Genomic DNA, 13,180 nt, shown 5'->3' with positions numbered 1-13,180 from the left:
CCTTACATCTCTGTATCCCTGACATCCCTGTAGCCCTTATATCTCTGCTACCCTTACATCTCTGTATCCCTGACATCCCTGTAGCCCTTATATCTCTGCTACCCTTATATTCCTGGTTCCTTTATATCCCAGTATTCCTAACATCTTTGAATCCCTTACATTTCTGCATCCCTTACATCCTTGTATCGCTTACATCACTCTATCCCCTACATCTGCATCCTTTATTTATCTCACCAGTTTAGTTCCAATTTTCACTGCTAGAGAGCGCTATATCAACGTTCAAAATTTAGTTCACATTTTTGCCGCTAGAGGGCCAAAATCTCAGCAAGCTTTAGTTCCTTTTTCTGAAACCAGATGGCGCTGATTCGAGGTCGAGATTTTAGTTCACATTTTTCCCGCTAGAGGGCCAAAATCTCTGCAAGCTTTAGTTCCTTTTTCTGAAACCAGATGGCGCTGATTCGAGGTCGAGATTTTAGTTCACATTTTTCCCGCTAGAGGGCCAAAATCTCGGCAAGCTTTAGTTCTTTTTTCTGAAACCAGATGGCGCTGATTCGACGTCGAGATTTTAGTTCACATTTTTCCCGCTAGAGGGCCAAAATTTCAGCAAGCTTTAGTTCCTTTTTCTGAAACCAGATGGCGCTGATTCGACATCAAGATTTTAGTTCGCATTTTTGCCGCTAGAGGGCTGAAAAGTTATGTCTGGGATGTCTGGGATGTAAGGGAAGCAAGGATGTAAGGGATGCAAGGATGTAAGGGATGCAAGGATGTAAGGGAAGCAATGATGTAAAGGATGCAAGGATGTAAGGGATGCAAGGATGTAAAGGATGCTGGGATGTAAGGGATGTAGGGATGAGGATGATGTTGGGATGTGAATATTTTTTTTTTTTTTTTTTTAACGTGGGGAAATCTTGCATAAGACCCCCCACCGTCCCCTGGGGGAGGGCGGCGGGGGAGTGTCAGATTCCTACTGACTAAAACCCCACGGCGACCAATATTGGCGTTAAAGGAAGGCGCCGGGAGTTTGTGTATTACTCCGGAGCCCTCCACGCCTGACACACTAGTGCCTATCTATGGTGCCTAGCATGTAGCCGACACCGGGGGTCGCACCCAGTGCCGACTTCTCCTCGGACCGCGTGCAAGGGCGTTTGGAGCCCCCACTCCCGACGCCAGCGGCCCTGACGACCCCACCGGTTTTCACGGTGAAGCCGTCAATCTAGTGTTGAGAGAAGGGTTGGATCAACCTCCCCTTGCTGCTCCTGTTTTTCCTTTAATATGGCAAAGCTGAGCTCGAGACACCGACTGATAATAAGTTATAGAGTACAGAGAAATCTAAGGAGAACTTAGGATAAGCCAAATGAAAACCTAACACTGTATTTCCTGTCTTACAAAATAAAGAATATGAACTAATAAGAAAAATGTTGGAACAGTTTCTTTCCCTCCATTTTTCCTACCTACTATACTTAAGAGAAAAAGCTGGTAAATCAAAATTTATTGATAAATTCTGCTATCAAAAACGACTAATGTGGCTCGTGCTGATGTTTTGACATCACCTCCTGCTGTATTCTGTTAATTGGTGCGACAATTTGGTAATTTGTGAGGACATTGCCTAATGGTATTATTGCGCTACAGCATACCACGTAAATTTACATAGTGCGCAACTTCTTACCTTTGCTTCGCTGAACGTATAATTCAGTCACGTGCAGATAATTGTAGAGTTAATAATTTACAAAATACCATGGAATTATCGCAAAATAAATTATCCATTTTTATACTCGATTCGAGAAACCGAAGTATCAAAAGGTAAGTTACGTGATTCATCTTTAGGAGAAGATAACTCTGAATTTTGAGTCTTTGGATACCAAAAAAAGGAAAGACTGTAGATGCTTGGGAGTTCATAGAATTAATATTTTGAGGTGATAACTTTCTAATTTAAGAACTCGTACTTTTATATAAAGTATCTCTAAACAAAGTAAAACAAAATGCCTTTATTTTTTTTTTTTTTTTCTAATAACTCCAATTAGAAAAATTAATTACCATTAAGAATTCTTTTTCAACGTTATATTCGTTCACACGTTGCAAGCGGCTTCGAATTTCATGTCAAGAGATCGAGTACGTTGAAGCTTGACCCAGAAGTTGTTTAAATCCAGTGATTTTGAATAATACCGGTTCGAGACCTGCAATATGCAGAAACTTGTAATCCTGCACTTGCAGCTAAATAACCTCTTTGGCTTTCAAGGTACACGATTACCTTGTACCGTCTACTCAGAAGAATATTGTTGCGACATTTGCCCTCCATTCCGTGGTACACCCGCCATTTTTCGCCAACTTTCATCGACTGGATAGCGTGCGAAGCCGGAGCAGGTAACTCCGGGTTTCTTCTTCCATAGCTCGGATCGAACCATTCACGCCCATCGGGAACTTTAGTTACCATACACGCTTTGTACCAGCACGGGGTTCTCTCGTAGTTCCTATATGTATACACTTTGTATCCAACGGTGAGAGGATCGGTTGTTGCGGCTTGATCGTTCAGAAATTCACTTCAATAACCGCCTGACACGCCAAGGTAAGAAACACGAAGATTCGTGCAATACGTACTTGAAGATCTTGTCGGGCATTCGAACGTCAGCTGGAAAAGAAAGAAGTAAAGAAAACTGGTTATACCCAGAATGGTGTGTGAGTGATAAAAAATGTTATTGATGCTGTGTCGTGATCAATAAAACGACGATTTCCGTAAGAAAGAAACAAGTACTACAGAGTGTAATATGAAATTGCTGGTGCATTTCCTGAGGGATCTCCTTTGTGTGACACTGTCATAAAATCAAATATCTCTCTCGCATTTTCTGATACTTTTTAATCGGAAAAATATGTTTTCAAGGAATTTTGGACTTAACGAAAAAGGTAAGTGTTATATTTTTTAATTCATGTGTGAAATAAAACATTTTGGAAATTGATTAACATATCTCAAAGATTAGAATGATTTTATATCATTTGTAGATTCTATCAGGAAATTTATTATAAAGTTTGTAGCTGTAATTAAAGTAAAATTTCTGTCTATCTATCTGCTTTCTGAATAAAATAAGAAATTCGTATTTAAAAAATATTATACACTTACGTGATACCTGAGATAGGAAATGTTCCTATCAAATAGGTAATTAAACAATATCAAATGAATTAATTATTTTGTTAGGTAATTTACGAGAATGATAAATGCATTTTAGATTGTATCATTCCCGCCGCGAAGTGAGACTGCGCTTTTCTACTTAGCAACAACATGAAATATGTACTTCATACACGTAAGTTTCATTCATAATTAACCAGTTATTTTAAGACAATTACAACGAGAAATGGACGAATCATCTTATTGAAAGCGTCGAAATGTGGTGTCAGATACACTAAATGCACAACACACAAGTCATTTGAAATTGTAATGCGTAATGTAAGATACAGGGTGGACTAAAATTTAACAATTAATTTATGAAACTAATAAATTTTTATTTTTTATTACTGAAATGTAAACTTTATAACGTGTAATTTTTATTAAGTGTGAAAAATAATATTTTATAAATGCTGACTTAAATTAAATTCTAAAGGAAAGGCACTGAATTAATTTGTATATCTAATAATGTTACCTAGTTTTATAGAAATCTGAAGATCATTTTCACAACTTTTAAGTAGAACTATTATACTCTTTCCTCTGAAGAAACAATTTCGATAGCCTTCGAAATTAGGGTTATTCGAGGTCAAATTCGTGTCGAAACTCTCGATGGGATAGAGAGATTGATCAGTGCACAGACTTTCAGGGACGCGCCTTCGAATTTCAATGTTAAGTAAGTTTAGAAAGTGTTGCGATACATTGATGAAACTTAACCTTGAACGACCTTGACCTAGCAAATTTTGCAAATTAATATACTAGACACAAGTAAAAATTAACTTTTGCACGACGGTCCATTTAAAAATTATTTTTCGAATATAACATAAAAATGTAATATCCTTGGTTTCATTAGAAGAGAAATTTATGAAGTAATTATAAAATGGCAATTAAATACAGAAACACTTAAGGTAAAAAATAGCACATTGCGAATAAGGTTTGAATATTAAATTAATAACTGAGAATTGATAATTAATTGATAATAATGAAAATTCAATGAATAATTTAATATAAAAACGTGTGGAAGTGTCTTCCGGCAGAATGGGTTTACACCTAGATGACTTGCGTAATTTTATATATCTACTTTTCTATACCTAACAGGAAATTGTCCATAGAACGTTCAAAGCATAATCGGTATCAACTGGGACGTACAAAAAGATGAAGGATGATATTGAAGCATGAAAATCAGAAATAGTTGACGGCGGTCATCAAAATGTTAAGAGATACTGAACGTCAGCATGTACTTCGTCAAAATAACGACTCGAGACTGAGGGTCGAGCTTTTAATCGCCGTGAAAAATGTACGCTACCGGTTAAGGGTTAACACTTCGTTATACAACAGTGGGGAGTCATCCATCTTGCGTAGCGAATGTATTTTCTTCCCATTTGAGGCTACAAAAAGAAGCGGGAACGCGAAGGATGCAAGTGTAACACACGCGTGCATCCGCGGCAGGCGTCGTAACCGGCATAAGTACGGGAATTCGCGTACAGGCCTATAAAAGTCTGAGCAACGTTTAACTGCGGCGTCCCTAACATAAACTAAGGACTATATTGCTTATATAATGCAGAAATATACCGTAGCTAAAGCGATGCAATGCTTTTATACCGTCTCGAACCGACCGACCGACTCGCATGACTTTCCTCAGCTAAAATTTTCTTCTTTTTCCCTTTGCCTCTTACCTTCCTCTACTATTCGAACCCTCCTCTTTCTTCGCCTTCCTTATTTCTCCTGATCCATCTCGTTTTACCACTTACCATCGCTCCAGTTTCCTGTTTTTATATTCGTTAATCCGTTTGCATGCACTTCTTATCTGGTTATGTAGCTAAATACGTATTTCTATGCTATTCAGATCTTTATCTGTCTATTCATTTACTCGAAACCGTCTTTCTCTTACCTATCCGTTCGAATACGAGATGTTTACTTTCATGAATACTAATTTATTTCATTATCTTCGGTTTTTAAGTTCGTTTAATTAAGAGATTAAGATATACTCCATGCAGCAAGTGAACATTGGGAGGAAATTTTAATATTTTCGTTCGATTCGAATTCGAAAATTTTGTTCAATGCACTTGCGGAACTTTGAAGTAACATATTCAATTTTTTTATCGTAAATCAAAAACATATTTCTTCAATTTTTTAAATATTTTTGGTACACCCTGTATAGAACATGAATCAGTTGGAAATTGCAAATTTTAGAACGAAGGAAACGCAGAACTATGTTATAAAATTTGTTGAATTTATTTATTTCTAGTCACTGTTTCCACAGGATGAGCGAAAACAGGTATCGAACAAAAAAACAAATTGAAATAAGGAAGTTATCATGCACCAATCGTGAAATTCAAAGTGACTGACAGCGGTTGTTTTATAGGCGTTATTGGAATAGTCATAAACATTTGAATTTAATAACGCCTAGCGTTGAAATTATTGCATGCACGGATATCTAAACGATGATTATCATTAAATTTAATTAAACTTTCCATTCGTACACAATTTTGATGATGAACATTTATTACTTAGCTTTTCTGCTATTCAAGGGATTTCAATTTAATTATTCTTCTATAGAATTAGCATATTATTACATAGTTCAATGTCTAATGAATAGTAAAGAAGAAGCGTCATCAATTACATTATTTATAAAGAAAATTACTGTTTCGTTTCATCGTCGAGGCTCTAAGAAAATTATTAAATTACTTATTTACGATTGAAAAGAGAACTTAAATTTTCATTTTGATTAAAATTTTATGCAAATATTACAATTATTTTATAAGAACAAGAAGTACGTAATTTATTACGGACGAATGTTCAATTGACCCTCGGAAAAACTTTTTTCTTTTCCTGTGCTATTTCAAAAGAAGCTGTTTCACCTATGATTCCTAATTTGTTACATTTAAACAAATCATTCGAACGTCAGCTAACAATCTTGAATTATGTTCCCGCACGCGAACTACTGAGGAACGATTCTTTGTTTTTAAGAAAACAGATTAGCAAGAATTGATCGCGTGCATAGGACCTTCTGCCAAATGGAAGAATGTCCAAGCTTGCCATAATAACGGTGTGTGATCCTTTAGCGGAAACGAAGTCGGAGAACTGACAATTCGAACGACTTTGACGTGGTTCCTCTTATTTCGAAAATGACAACGTTCGTGGATTCTGGCTGTGAGTCTGAAATAAGCAGTGCTTCTTTTTGGTAATATTAATGCTTTAGGAGAAACGTTATTACTCGGTCAGAGAACCGCAACGAGTTAATACAGAAATAAGGTAGGTGTGCAGAATTTGAAAATAAAAAGAAATTATACAACTCTCTAGAAATGAGAACGTATAGTGAAATTGTGCACATTTATCTTTCATTTATATTTTAAAAGACTGAAATAAGAATAAATTTCATTAATTTTCACAACTCAAACAATAAGACAAGTAGTTGAGAAGTAGTCAGAAGAAAGAAGACAAGTTCTCCAGCATATTTTGCTATTCAAACCGATGTGTCTCGGATAATCTGCATAAGTCGTTCAATCGTACAGTGTCATCCAGTTCGCGCCACCCTTTTTTTACACCGAACATGAGCCTCGATGGATAAAATGTAACCGGTATATTTACTTACGTCTCTTTTCTTTCTGTAACTTCTCATACTTGTCTGTCTTCTTAAGCTACATCTGAACTAGTGAAATAAATACTGGTAACACACTTTCGATGGTTATCGAATGAATATTCCAATAATAACGTTCATTTAATCCTTAGATATTACTACTAAACACTGACAAAACAATCATCTTAACGTTCCACTGAGGATTTTTCAATGAGACCTTTTTCTCTTTATAGTTCTTCAGATAAACGCTCTTATTTTTTGCTTAGGATCAGTAGTAATCCTTGAATCAGGTCAAACACTCGAGGCTCTTTGTATGCAAAAATAATATAATCTATTTTTGAATGAATATACGCGGTGGCAAGGAATTTTCAATAAAAAAATTCCTTTGTAATTTAAAAAAAAAAATAGAAATAGAAAATAATTGAGAAAATGGACTTACTTTCATAAGATAAATATAATAATTTTATCCATGTAACAATTATTGATTAATCCATTATTTGTTTTAATGAAAAATGAGTAATAAAACATTTATGTAGTTATTTTCTTCAAACTTTAAATTTCAAATTGATAATTCATAAATCCTGTTTTATAATACTTTCGTGTGATAAAATGGTGTTGGAATTTTATTGAATATAGTATTTTCATTATCATATATGTTCGTTTGTGAATTACTGAAAAAAAAAGATACATCAATGAAATTAATTGATACAAGCAGGTAGATTGTACGAAGTGGGTGCAATATGATTCCTTATAACTTTTTCATCTCTTCTATCTTCTCGTCTCCTGTTTCATTTCGCTTTGACTACCGTTCTGGTCACTTTTATGTGAGACGTAACAAGTTGTAAAAACGAAACTGTCGCCGGATGGCGTTGTAAAATCCTCGTTATGTTCAACCACTCGTACGTGTCTTTCTTTACATCTACGTATAAACATAGGAGATACGGAGAACAGAAGGGAATGGGAAAGAATCTGAAATCGACATTTGCCATTTTATGCGATGCCAATCCTCTAAATATAACTTTTAACCCCTTCACGCCTCTGGAAACTGTACTTGAAATTGCATAGAAAAGTGTCCTAAATCATCAGAGTATTTATTAGAAAATGAGATTTATCTCTAATCAAATATAAATTATATCAATTTTTTCAATCGCCCTTGTGTTCTTAAAATAAATTTCAAATGCTGAAGCTGTGCAAAGAAACTATAACTAGTTCCAGAAGAAACCATTAATCAACCTGTTCGTCTTTGGGAAAAGAAATCATTAGAATTTTTAGAATAGCCGACATATATCCTTGAAATTTCAATGACCCAAGAACTTGCAGTTCATGCTTTCAGGTATAAAGCGGAACCCTTTTGGAGAAACTGATGCGGTATCGGTGCCCCATCGATTGGGTCGAAAAATGAAGAAACTACTAATTTTAAATTTGTAAAGCCCTTCCAGAATACATGTTTTATAAATTAAGATCGCAATAATTTTTTAGCCTAACGCTGGATTAAGGTAGGCTACGTTATAAGCCTTCCATTTACTATGTCAAAAAATATTTTTTGTATCGTTGTTCTTTTTTCTTAGCAATTGAACGTTATTTTATTTAGAATCAATTTCAATTTTTAAAGCAAGTTTATTAACTAGAAGAGCCTCCAAAGGCCCGATAGCTCCGGGGTACCAGAAATCTTAATCCACTCCTGTCTTGGCCAAAGGGGATACGTACTTGTTTCCGGTTTTCATAGCACACCCCCAGTCGTCGTTTCCTGGTTCTGCACCTTAATTTCGATCGAATCCTTCGTAAGCAAGGAACGCCTCTTCGCACGATCTGCAATTGCGTCCAGGTCAAAGGCTTTCGAGTGACATTGATGGTCTGGACACCGATTAAGCGGAAGCTCGAAATTGAAGGATAGTAACCCGTCTCTTTGTCAACCGTTTACGATAAGTATATAGCATGAAACATTTGATATATTATTAAACACAAGAAAATTCGTGGGCGACAAAATTACAGAAGGTGCATGAATTGCATCGTGTGAAACGTCATATTCCACTCGCGACTGGACATTTCTTTTGTTCTTTTTTTCTTTTTTTTTTTTTTCTTTAGAAACAGGGGTACATATCTCATTTCAAGCTGTTTCGTCGATTGGATGACAAATTTTTCAATGTATCTGAGTAAATTGTTTAAATTATTTAAATTTGTACACAAAGATGTAAGGTATTTTAAAAGAAATACATTAAATAACATATTGAAGTTTATATCTTATTACATTACCCATAAGTACAAATAAAGAATGGAATAAAATAAATGGCTTAAATTTGCTTAATTAACATTCGATTACGAGCGTATGAATCACGATGTATCTTCGAAACGAATATTTCCGCAAAGCTGTACGAATAAATTCGGTAGAAACATATTTTTATTGCACACTTTTAATTTAGTCTCATTCATTTCTCCTCTTTTAAAAGTATCGCTGCCCTTCGGGTAACACCATTAGTCAATTTTTAGTACGTTAAAATTGGACATAACGCTATTGCATATTATATATTTTTTCTGCTTTTCCTATAATTTGTAGTTTAAACTGCTTATGCTTTACTATCCGTCGCTACAGAAGAAATACAAACTGATAATTGAACATCTTAATCGATTAATAAATACACATCTTTCGCGATACAAACATTCAAGTTTCAAGTAGAAGGAACTACACCTTTGTTCAGAAAAATTTAACAAACATCTATATACGTAACAATGCTATAATTTTAAAAATATTAAATTTCGCTGTACAGTTGGTTTAATTATTCATCGAAACAACAATAGAAATCGTTACTTATACAAACATAAAAGGAAACGAAAAAATTCATCGTAACAAAAGAAAATTTTATTTTCAATAAAATTTAACGGGAGGAAAGAAAAATAATATTTCGAATTCCTGTCAACTGTCACGAAGAATTTTTCTTTTACTCTTTTTCACGAAATCATATTCGCATTCGTAAGCGTCGCACTTTCTAACCAAGGAACTTAAACGAATAAAAAATCGACGCCATGCTAATCGCTCACGCTATCCCCTGAACGTACCATGTGTGCCAAGAATTCTTATTTATCGTTATCAATATAATACCTCACCGAATAAAACGATTTCTCTTCCGGCAAATTGCATCCATCGGAATCACTGTCTGTAATTCATTTATTATTTCGTTGTACCACTTACGGTACACCGGTCCCACTTCTCTCTCGCTATCTACATCGTGATACTCTACGTTTTCTTTTTTATTTTTGTTTGTTTTTTAATCCTGCATGAACGTGCGTGACTAAAGACAAAAATGGCCACAATGTCCAACAAGGTATCCACCAGGTGCAGTGACCCTTTTTGCTTCGGATGGTTGGCCAAAGGGCCGCGGACAAAACGAAACCGAGACGACGAGCATCAGTTTGTAAATAAAATCCTGTTATTGCAAATTAAGCGGTGAGAGACCGGGCCACGGGTAATGATAAATATTGGAGGCACGCATGCTCATTATCGGGAAGCAAATTCATTTAAACGGGTCGAGTCATTAAGCTCGGTACGGTAATAACCAATCAGGCTTCGCATCAAATTGTTACTCGGAACGTGTTCCCGCTGTACGAAAAGAGGGAAGAAAAAAAGAAAAAGGGGAAAGAGGAACGAGCAGGAGGAAGGGAGGAGAGCGGCAACGTGGAGAGAGAGAGAGAGAAAAAAAAGAGGAGGAGCTCGGAAACAGGGGGGAGAAAAAAAGGGGCGAAAGAATAAAACAGCCCTCGATATTCTTATTTGAAAATTAATTTGCCGCGAGATGGAATGACCAGTTTTTGAGCGGCCGTTTTATTGCATTTCGGTCATACAACTGACGTATCCGTCGATTTCTTGATCACATCCTATCGACACGGATCTACTTTTTATTAAACGACACCATTTTCTCTTTTATGTTCAACGAACAGTAGCTTTGTACTCTCAATTGTTTTCTGTAATGTGATGTGTATTTGATCGAGATGTAACCCTTTCGCTGCGTAAGCTCCCAGGAAAAATTATGATATCTTAAGATAGATTTTTATTAATTACAAATTAAACGTTAGTTAACAAGAGAATTTCAATTTACGTCTTTACTGATAGATAGTTTCCTACTTTTAGAATTTATAAAACACACCTTGGAGATTTATTATGGAAGGTTACATGATTTTATAGCAAAATAAAATTGCAGAATTTTATTTTAAATTTAAAATCCAAAGGACCTCCCTCTGTTTATTATTAAAAATAATCTTTATTAATCATATGCTATCATTTTGAAATCCATTCCTAATTTTTGCATCATCCTGTAAGTACATACATATCGTCGAAGATACACATAATCTATGCAGAATTAGTTATCGAGCGATGAAATGAAGATGTACCTCAAGAGCATCACTACATATAAGTAATAAAGATTAAATTGTAATGATACTTTATAACAGATGCAGCAGGGAAAAGGTTAAAATTGATTACACGTCAAGGAGAGAAGCGTGTTTAATTCGAGTGAAAAACTGAATTTCTATCCAAGCTGTGTAGACAGACCATAAACCTCCTGGAAAACACGTTTTTTGATCCAAGTTGCATTAACTTTAATTCACCTATTAGCCAAATCGGCTATGCCAGGACAGGTGTGCGACTAGTTTCATATGAATATAAGTAATAAAGCAACGTTGCAAATTGACAAGAATAAAAACCAGCCGGACGTTCGCCCGAGAATGAAATTTCAATATATTACAGGAGAGCCGGGTCTCGAATCTCTTCCATGGCTGTTAAACCAGAAGTCTTTTCGATTACCTTTGCCACCTAAATCACACGATTTGTCGCTTCCACGGTACAGTAATGCGTTCGTATGAACACAAACCTCCTTTCGATTATATACGAGGCTCGTCGACGCCCTTAGAGTGGCAAAATATTGATCGGGATCATCAATGGGATCCAGTTTCGAAATTTGTTTGACAGGAAGGGGTAGAAAATGAGCCCGGTCTCGTGGAACCGCGGCCATCAATGGTGGCCATCGCGCCTCCTGAATCCCATATAGGCTTTCCTGTACAAAGTTACCTATAAGCCAGAGGACATTGGCTGAATCTTGTATGCGAAATATACCGTACGCGATCGGTGCTCGATCATCGTGAAAACCGTGAAGTGATCGGCGTTTTACGACTGGATTCTGGTAACCGGTCGGCGAGGCGCATCTTTTGCAACTGTACACCGACGAGCAAAGAGGACTTCCTAAAAGAAAATGGCGATATAAGTAAAGGAGACCATAGAATCGTGAAAATTCAGAAAATTTTCAAAATTCAAATATCTGAAGAGTGAAATAAAATTTTCTAAAGGTGGTAAGGGTCTCCTTCGGACCAGTGCCACTTGCCCCAAGGAAGCTCGCCGTGCCCGGCGCTGTACGAAGCGGCTCCAAACGCGTGTCCTGTTCCCCTATCTTGACAACGTCGATCCGTGCTCTACAGAGCGAATATTTAACGCGAAAAAAAGAAGATCGATTTGAAAGATATATAGAGAGAGAGAAGACAAAAGAGAGAGGTGGGGAGACAGATTCGATCAACGAACCGAAGGACGTGCAAGGACGAGGGATGCCCGAGGTGTACGTTGTCCGTGAACCCCACGGCATCCCACGAACCACTCACAAAAACGTTTCATGATTTTCTTGTTCTCTTGGTCAGCGAAAGAAAAAGAAAGAAAAAAAAAAATAAAAAATAAAAAAACATCCTAAAGAAGAGAGAAATAACGCGAAGAAGTCTATGCTGAATACAACGTACCCTCTCTCTCTTTCTTTCTCTCTGCCTCTTTCTTTCTCTCTCACGATTTGTTTGCGGCTGGATCCCTTCGTGTTCGAAACATGAGCACGAATCGCGACGTTGTTGCCCGAACGAAGACAACCTTGAGACACCGATTCCTTCTCGTCGATAGCCTGTAAACTCGTGTTCCTCTCGGAACAGGCCACTTTCGAGCCAAGTGTCTCGTCTCAGGAAGAGGAGCTTCAGTACCGTTCGTGATCGTCTTCCGCCGGATGGAGAATCGTCGATTGAATCGAGTAACCTGTGTACCCCTCGAGGCTACCACCGAGGGGTGAAATAACAATACACGGTTCCGGTTGAATCGGAAATTTCCTAATGGTATACGAAAATGATGGTTGATGCTAAGATTCGAACTGTTCGGGGAACAACGAGAGCGAACGAAATAATACTGAGAAGTAACGTTTCTTTTCCTTTCTGTATACCGATTCCTCTTCTACCAGGGCCCCTCCTATTTCCTTCTCTTTAACACGACGTCGTTTCTCTTTGGATTCGACCTGTTCTTCCAGTCGCTTTACTTCACCGACTGGTCGGTAATCGATCTGAAATCAGAAAAAACATTGGCCTGCGGTTAGCGATGTGTTACATTCGGTGCACTGGTTCTTGGCAATCGGAAAATGAAGGATTACATTGTTCGATCG

At 36.8% G+C, this 13,180-nt stretch overlaps 1 protein-coding gene across 2 annotated transcripts in view; it reads right to left on the bottom strand.

The window, feature by feature from the left end:
* Positions 1-12,410: 12,410 nt before the first annotated feature.
* Positions 12,411-13,180, bottom strand: part of dsx (transcription factor doublesex) — a 66,849-nt gene continuing 66,079 nt past the window's right edge. For both annotated transcript variants that reach the window (XM_034320834.2, XM_034320833.2), the window contains exon 6: positions 12,411-13,081. The gene's annotated coding sequence lies outside the window, so the exon portion shown is untranslated. The remainder of the gene's footprint in view (positions 13,082-13,180) is intronic.

The sequence above is a fragment of the Osmia lignaria genome, chromosome 12, assembly GCF_051020975.1.
Source record: "Osmia lignaria lignaria isolate PbOS001 chromosome 12, iyOsmLign1, whole genome shotgun sequence".
NCBI classification, from domain to species: domain Eukaryota; kingdom Metazoa; phylum Arthropoda; class Insecta; order Hymenoptera; family Megachilidae; genus Osmia; species Osmia lignaria.
Note: the sequence above shows the minus strand (reverse complement) of the source record. Positions and strands in the feature narration are given on the sequence as shown.